Source organism: Saccostrea cucullata, unplaced genomic scaffold (assembly GCF_032062105.1).
Source record: "Saccostrea cucullata isolate Sc308-1 unplaced genomic scaffold, CSIRO_AGI_Scuc_v1 ctg5578, whole genome shotgun sequence".
In the NCBI taxonomy this organism is placed as follows: Eukaryota; Metazoa; Mollusca; class Bivalvia; order Ostreida; family Ostreidae; genus Saccostrea; species Saccostrea cuccullata.
In genome coordinates, this window is record NW_026930767.1 from 21,561 (window position 1) to 28,637 (window position 7,077).

The following is a 7,077-nucleotide window of genomic DNA, read 5'->3' on the forward strand; positions in this document are numbered from 1 at the left end:
CATCTTCTTTTCAAGAATGACAAAGCCATAATTCATCATATTTATATGGAAGCATGCTCAGGTAGTGTAGTTTCAAGTTTGTTCAAATCATGAGCCCTGGGGGAGGGTGGGGCCAAAATGGCCGACCAAAGTTTTACATAGAAATATATAGAAAAATTCTTTAAAAATTTTCTTCTCGAGAATGAGAAAGCCATAATTCATCATATATATATGGAAGCATGCTCAGGTAGCGTAGTTTCAAGTTTGTTCAAATCATGACCCCTGGGGTAGGGTGGGGCCAAAATGGCCGACCAAAATTTTACATAGAAATATATAGGAAAATTCTTTAAAAATCTTCTTCTCAAGAATGACAAAGCCATAATTCATCATATTTATATGGAAGCATGCTCAGGTAGTGTAGATTCAAGTTTGTTCAAATCATGACCCCCGGGGGTAGGTCGGGGCCAAAATGGCCGACCAAAGTTTTACATCGAAATATATAGAAAAAATTCTTTAAACATCTTCTTCTCAAGAATGACAAAGCCATAATTCATCATATTTATATGGAAGCATGCTCAAGTAGTGTAGATTCAAATTTGTTCAAATCATGACCCCCAGGGGTAGGGTGGGGCCAAAATGGCCGACCAAAGTTTTTTAAAGATATATATAGGAAAATTCTTTAAAAATCATTTTCTAAAAATAGCAAATCCATGATTGGTCATGAGACTACTTTTGGATTTAAACTTTACAATAAAAAGCCATTTTCTACTTTTTCCTACCCTTAGTGCTCAGGTGAGCGATGTGGCCCATGGGCCTCTTTTTGTATACTACTGCATTATGTGTATTACTTTGTTATATGTTGGTATTGTAAAATAAATACTTTATCAGTGACCATCTATGAATCTGACACAAAAAATCAATTCTTTCAAAAAATTTCCATTACACAGGAAAACTTGCACGCTGGTCTTGTGATATTAGGATTGACTAATTATAATTTATTGTCCAGAAATAAGAAGCCCTTGTTGGCTGGTTACACCTAATGTGGGTCCTATCCATTGGTCTGGCAGACTGAATATTCAGTAGTCAAATTTACTAGTACTTTATAATGGTAAGAAATATGTCAAAGTTTGACTTAAAAGTGGTAATTGTGAACAGGATTAAGGTTGAGGCCATATTTTATGGTATTCTGACTATAGATGAGGTTATTTAAATCCCTGTAAAATCAACTTATTCAACAGAAGCCTGTCTTAGTGTAAAGATTGATGGCATTTCAATCTCTTGAGAATCAAAATTAATGTTGGAGATGTAAACACTGTAAGCAAGTGATCGTAGAATATTAAGTACTTCATAGATAAGGAATGTTGATGCCGAAAAACTGAGGTCATCTTGTTTATCTTACAGTTTAGTCATTAAAACTGGTCATTACTGTCTCTAATCAGTAAAATGTCTCAATACTAATCAGATATGACAGACTCTGAAATTACTTCGCTACGTGTATATCCATAATTCAAATATGATCCGTAATATAGGATGAACCTGTTTTCTAGGGTTGATAATAATTTTTCTTAGCTTCCCAAGTAACTGTTATAATTATCAATTTACATATTTTCTATACTTTTCTATATTTTATTCAGACTTCAGCAGGATTAACACGAATTTGATGTTTTAACTACATTAATAATTACTGTGTATATTGAAGTTACAATAACCAATTTTATTACACAAAAAATTAAATAAAAAATCACATATACAGTATCATTTATATTGCATTCAACAGTAACTGTACTACACTAAATCTTGAAAGAAACATGGCACAAATGTCACAATGTTTTATTCATGCAATGTACTTATAATATACACATTTCATATGGAATAAACATTTGCTGTTTATTTCATGTACTGGATGACTTTCACTTCCCCTGAATCATACAACCCTACCCACAACCTCCCCTCACTGTCCACACTCAGTCCAACTGGACCCTCTAGTCCACAATTATCTACACATCTCAGGAACTGTCCATTCTGATCTAAGATGTGTAGACAGTTATTGAATTCATCACCCACAATGATGTGACCCATGGGGTCTGTCACTATTTGACAAGGACAGAATGATTCCTCTCCCCCTGGAGGTTTGTTGTTGTATCTGAATCTGACTTTTCCTGTCCTGTCCACCACTACCACTGTGTCAGCATTAACATCAGAGGCCACTATGTCTCCATTGTTGTTCTCCACCACATACACTACATATTTTCCTCCCTGATAGATTGGATCACCATGTTCATCTTTATCTATTTCCTGTGGAACTCTCTGTCCCTGATAACGGACTATTTTACGATGACTTTTATCAGTAGTACCCATACTAACTAGGATGTCCCCTGACCTGGTACAGCACAGTCCTTCTGGATGCCAGCCCCTTGGTGTGGTGATCAGTGTCTCTGTCTTCCCATCTCTGACAATGTTCACAGTTCTATTGGGACCATCACTGTATATCAGTTCTCCCTGTCTGGTCACTGTAATGTCATCAGGGAATTGATGACATGTACTGGTGACAGTGTCTTGTACAGCTCCATGAATGTCCACACAGGTTATCATTTTGTGTTTACCACTAACCCAAACTTTATCTGATCCTACACAGGCAACTTTACCTAAGTTTTTAACATTTGTTGGAATGTTTGCAATCACTTTAGCTTCTTTTAATAATTCTTTAACAGATAAAAAGGAGACTTCATCTGTCAGACTGGATAGTGATGTCTGTGTCAGTGTAGCCTTGTATTCTCCTAATTCTATGCTGAATTCTCTCCCTTGGACTGTGTTTGTTTGAAGAGAGGGTAATGGTAAATCAGGTATTTGTGGAATGTTCCTGTATTCCTTCAGTTTAGATTGGTAGTTGTTGACATCAGACACTTTGTTGGACTTGAGGATTTCTTTGTTTTCTTGAACAGTTCAGATCATACTGGAATTTTGGCTTCTGAGTTTGGACTGGCATGATTTTAGAGGTGTAATATGATGATCTCTGAGTGACCGGATCAGGGATTCCATTTTGTTAAAGATCTTATCCACCTCTAGGTGCCATTGTTATCTTTGATTTTTAGCTTGTTTCTCTAATTGTACAAAGTAGGCCATAGAGTTTGAGATTTTATTTTCAGCTTCTGTATCCTTTGCTCTGTTTTGGGGAATAATGACCTCTATTTGTTCTATTTCTCGTTTAATTTTTTGTTTGATTTTGGTAACTACATCTGCCATGTATTCAGACATGTGACCCCTATGTTGACCAGTGAGACATTTGATGCAGACCGGGACATCACACTGTTGACAGTGGGCCTCACATCTCTGGTGGGAATGAGATGTACACTGAGGGAACACAAGTTGTACTGTACGCTTTGTGAAAGGAACAATATCATGCTTCATGGACTTGAGGCTGTTAACATGTTTGTTGATGCAGTCTTCACACAGACCGACTTGGCAGCTGTTACAGAATTGCTGGACAGGTTTGGCACAAAGGTCACAGGTTATGAGTTCCTGTGCCTGGCTGGTGGCAGTGGTCATGTTATCTCTAGAAACTGACCATATCTGTAAAATATAAATGATTTATATAAGGAAAGAAAAATTTATGTGAATACTGTAATTTACCTGTACATTTTTGCTATGGATGAACCATCGTCAGAACTAGGAGTGCAACAATACACTCAACCCACGGTACAATACGTATTCAGTATCAGATATTCAGTTCACGATATAATACATACCACGATACATGACATATATTGGGTTAAAAAGTCAGACACTTGTCATCATATACTTTAAACTAAAAAGTTTTATCAAATGTTCATTACACTAACACTAGGAAAGTAATAACATCCTTCAACATGTTTAATATGAGGCTGGAAAGTGGAAACAAGTTTAACTGCCGTTTCTGAAGTTTCATTGACCTATGATTCGTGCGGAAGCCAGAAAGGACGAAGTGTTTTTTTTCTAAAAGGGAGATAATTAGAAAATATTAAAATTTTCTGATGAAGATACAAAGTGCATTTTTGTATTAATGTGCATGTCTGTATATATTATCTTTTCTAGAGATCTAGAGTTCTGAAGCTATGTCAATATATTGCTTTAATGTGCAAATGTATGTATATATAACCTTCTGAGACCAAATTGATGAATTAATTAGTCTTGTGGTTTTAATTCTATCAATGTATTCACAGTGTTGTCCATTCGAACAGGGTGAGATACATAATGTGAGTCTGTATTTCTGGACATGTCTACAAAATTTATTATCATGTATTTTACAGTAAGTATTGCTCTAGCTACCAAAATGTCCCCAAAGTTCCAATTCTACAAGATATCTTAAAACTTGAATTGCCCTTCTAGATTGTATAACCCATTTTGAAATAAAAGTACAATCCTTAATATTCAATTGAAAATAAGAACTTTTACCTAGCCTTTTATCCTGTATTAAACATTATTCCGCTGCTGTTCATGATCAGTAAGTGGTTCAGCCATTCTGTACTTTTGTTTTGGTGTTTATTCTTCCTGGTTCACTGTTGTCATGTGACATCAGGTGTCAGATCACATGACAAGATTTAAAGGTAAATAGAGCACTGTAGATAGTTGTTTTATGACAGTGCAGTTCAGAATATAAAGGGAATAATATGTCACAAAAGCAGAATCAAAGGCATATTTGTGTTGATTGCCATCCTCTTTTCATTAAATGAAGTTGCATTTATGTATTGTGAATTAATGGAGTTAATTGTTTTGAAATATTTTCAGACATTAAGACGAATAACTGTGGAAGGAAAGAAGCAATTCATAAAATGTTATCAAGAAAAAATTATACAAATTAATGTGCAAAATATCTAGTTGATAGCAATATTATTAGATAAGTTGTGGTAAAATTAAAAACTTTTATTTGTCCATTGATCTGGAGCAGTGACTGAATAGAGTATCTTGCTATGTATAGGTGCTTCAACAGGGGATCGAAGTTTTGAATAGAAAATTGTAGAAAAATTCTTTACAAAATTTTTAACAACCACTGCGAACTTTAATATCTGTAAAAGCTTCCTGAGCTGTAATTAATTTTAAACTGTTCAAAACATGGCCCTCTGGTGTTGGGCGGGTCCACAAAAGGAGATTAAAAGTTTAAAGGAAACAGTAGAGAAAATAAATTTTTGATTAATCTCAAAAACCAAAATTGCACTTCACATTTGCAAATTAACATTCCCAAGCTGAATGAATTCATTATCTTTTAAAGTATTTATTGTAGGTTTGAGTTAGGCTAAAATAGGGATCAAATTACATTAGTAACGATGTCATATAACAAGGTTATGTACACCATAAATCAGAGTCAGAGACATTTCATACTTACAGGAAAATTTATAAATGTCAAAATCTTTCAGATTATGGAACTTGAAGAGGTACATACATGACTTATGAGTAATGTTTTTAATTCTACCAGGTCCGACCTTACTCCCTACCCACCACACTGGGCTTCTGGATCGGGGGTGAGGACTGTTGTCCCCAGGGTCGATTCCAGGGCATGATCAAGGTAAGTGGGTACAATTAAACACCATCTTAGATTCCAGGGTATGATCAAGGTAAGTGAGTACTATCAAACACCATCTTAGATTCCAGGGCATGATCAAGGTAAGTGAGTACTATCAAACACCATCTTAGATTCCAGGGCATGATCAAGGTAAGTGAGTACTATCAAACACCATCTTAGATTCCAGGGCATGATCAAGGTAAGTGAGTACAATTAAACACCATCTTAGATTCCAGGGCATGATCAAGGTAAGTGAGGACTAATAAATACCATCTTGCCTCAACTAGTAACCACTTCTATGAATAACATTACCTTTTTAGCTCACCTCAACAAAGTTGGGGGGAGCTTATGTGATACCCTCGGCGTCGGCGTCCTGGGTTAAGGTTAAGTTTTTTGGAGCAGTTTTCTTTTTAAGTACTTCTATGTCCTATATTGATTAGACATGCATGGAAGATGTTGCTAGTGTGTTTCATTGTACCAGTCAAAGTTTCAGATGCTGCAATTTCAGCAAAGGAATGACCAGGTTAATGTTTTTGGTGCAGGTTAACATTTTTGGTGCAGTTTTTTGGTGTAGGTCTTATTTCCGAGTAACTATAAGCCCTATGTTGACCAAACTTACACGGATGATACATCTTAGGATGCATACTACCAGCCTTGCTTCAGATGCTGAATCTGACCTACATTTTCCGGTTGAGTGAACAGGTTAAAGTTTTTGGTGAAGGTTTCATTTCGAAGATACTTTGAACCCTATAATGACCAAACTTGCATTGGATGGTACATCTTGGGATGTATTCTACTAGACTTGCTTCGGATGCTGAATCTGACCTACATTTTCCAGTTGAGTGGACAGGTTAAAGTTTTTGGTGAAGGTTTCATTTCCAAGTTACTATGAGACATATAATGACAAAACTTACATGGATGATACATCTTAGGATGCATACTACCAGCCTTGCTTCGGATGCTGAATCTGACCTACATTTTCCAGTTGAGTGAACAGGTTAAAGTTTTTGGTGAAGGTTTCATTTCGAAGATACTTTGAACCCTATAACGACTAAACTTGCATGGATGGTACATCTTAGGATGTATTCTACTAGACTTGCTTCGGAAGCTGAATCTGACCTACATTTTCGGGTTGAGTGAACAGGTTAAAGTTTTTGGTGCAAGTTTCATTTCCAAGTTACTATGAGACATATAATGACCAAACTTGCTTGGATGGTACATCTTAGGATGCATATATCAAGACCTGCTTCGGATGCTGAATCTGACCTACATTTTCCGGTTGAGTGAACAGGTTAAAATTTTTGGTGCAGGTTTTATTTCTAAGGTACAGTACTATGAACCCTATAACGACTAAATTGCATGGATGGTACATCTTAGGATGCATACTACCAGACTTGCTTCGGATGCTGAATCTGACCTACATTTTCTGGACGAGTAAACAGGTTAAAGTTTATGGTGCAGGATTCATTTCCAAGTAACTTTGAGCCCTATAATGACCAAACTTGCATGGATGGTACATCTAAGGGTGCATTTTACTAGGCTGGCTTTGGATGCTGAATCTG

At 36.1% G+C, this 7,077-nt stretch overlaps 1 pseudogene; it reads right to left on the minus strand.

The window, feature by feature from the left end:
- Window positions 1–1,525: 1,525 nt before the first annotated feature.
- Window positions 1,526–4,488, minus strand: LOC134230029 (uncharacterized; annotated as a pseudogene).
- Between the last annotated feature and the right edge of the window lie 2,589 nt (window positions 4,489–7,077).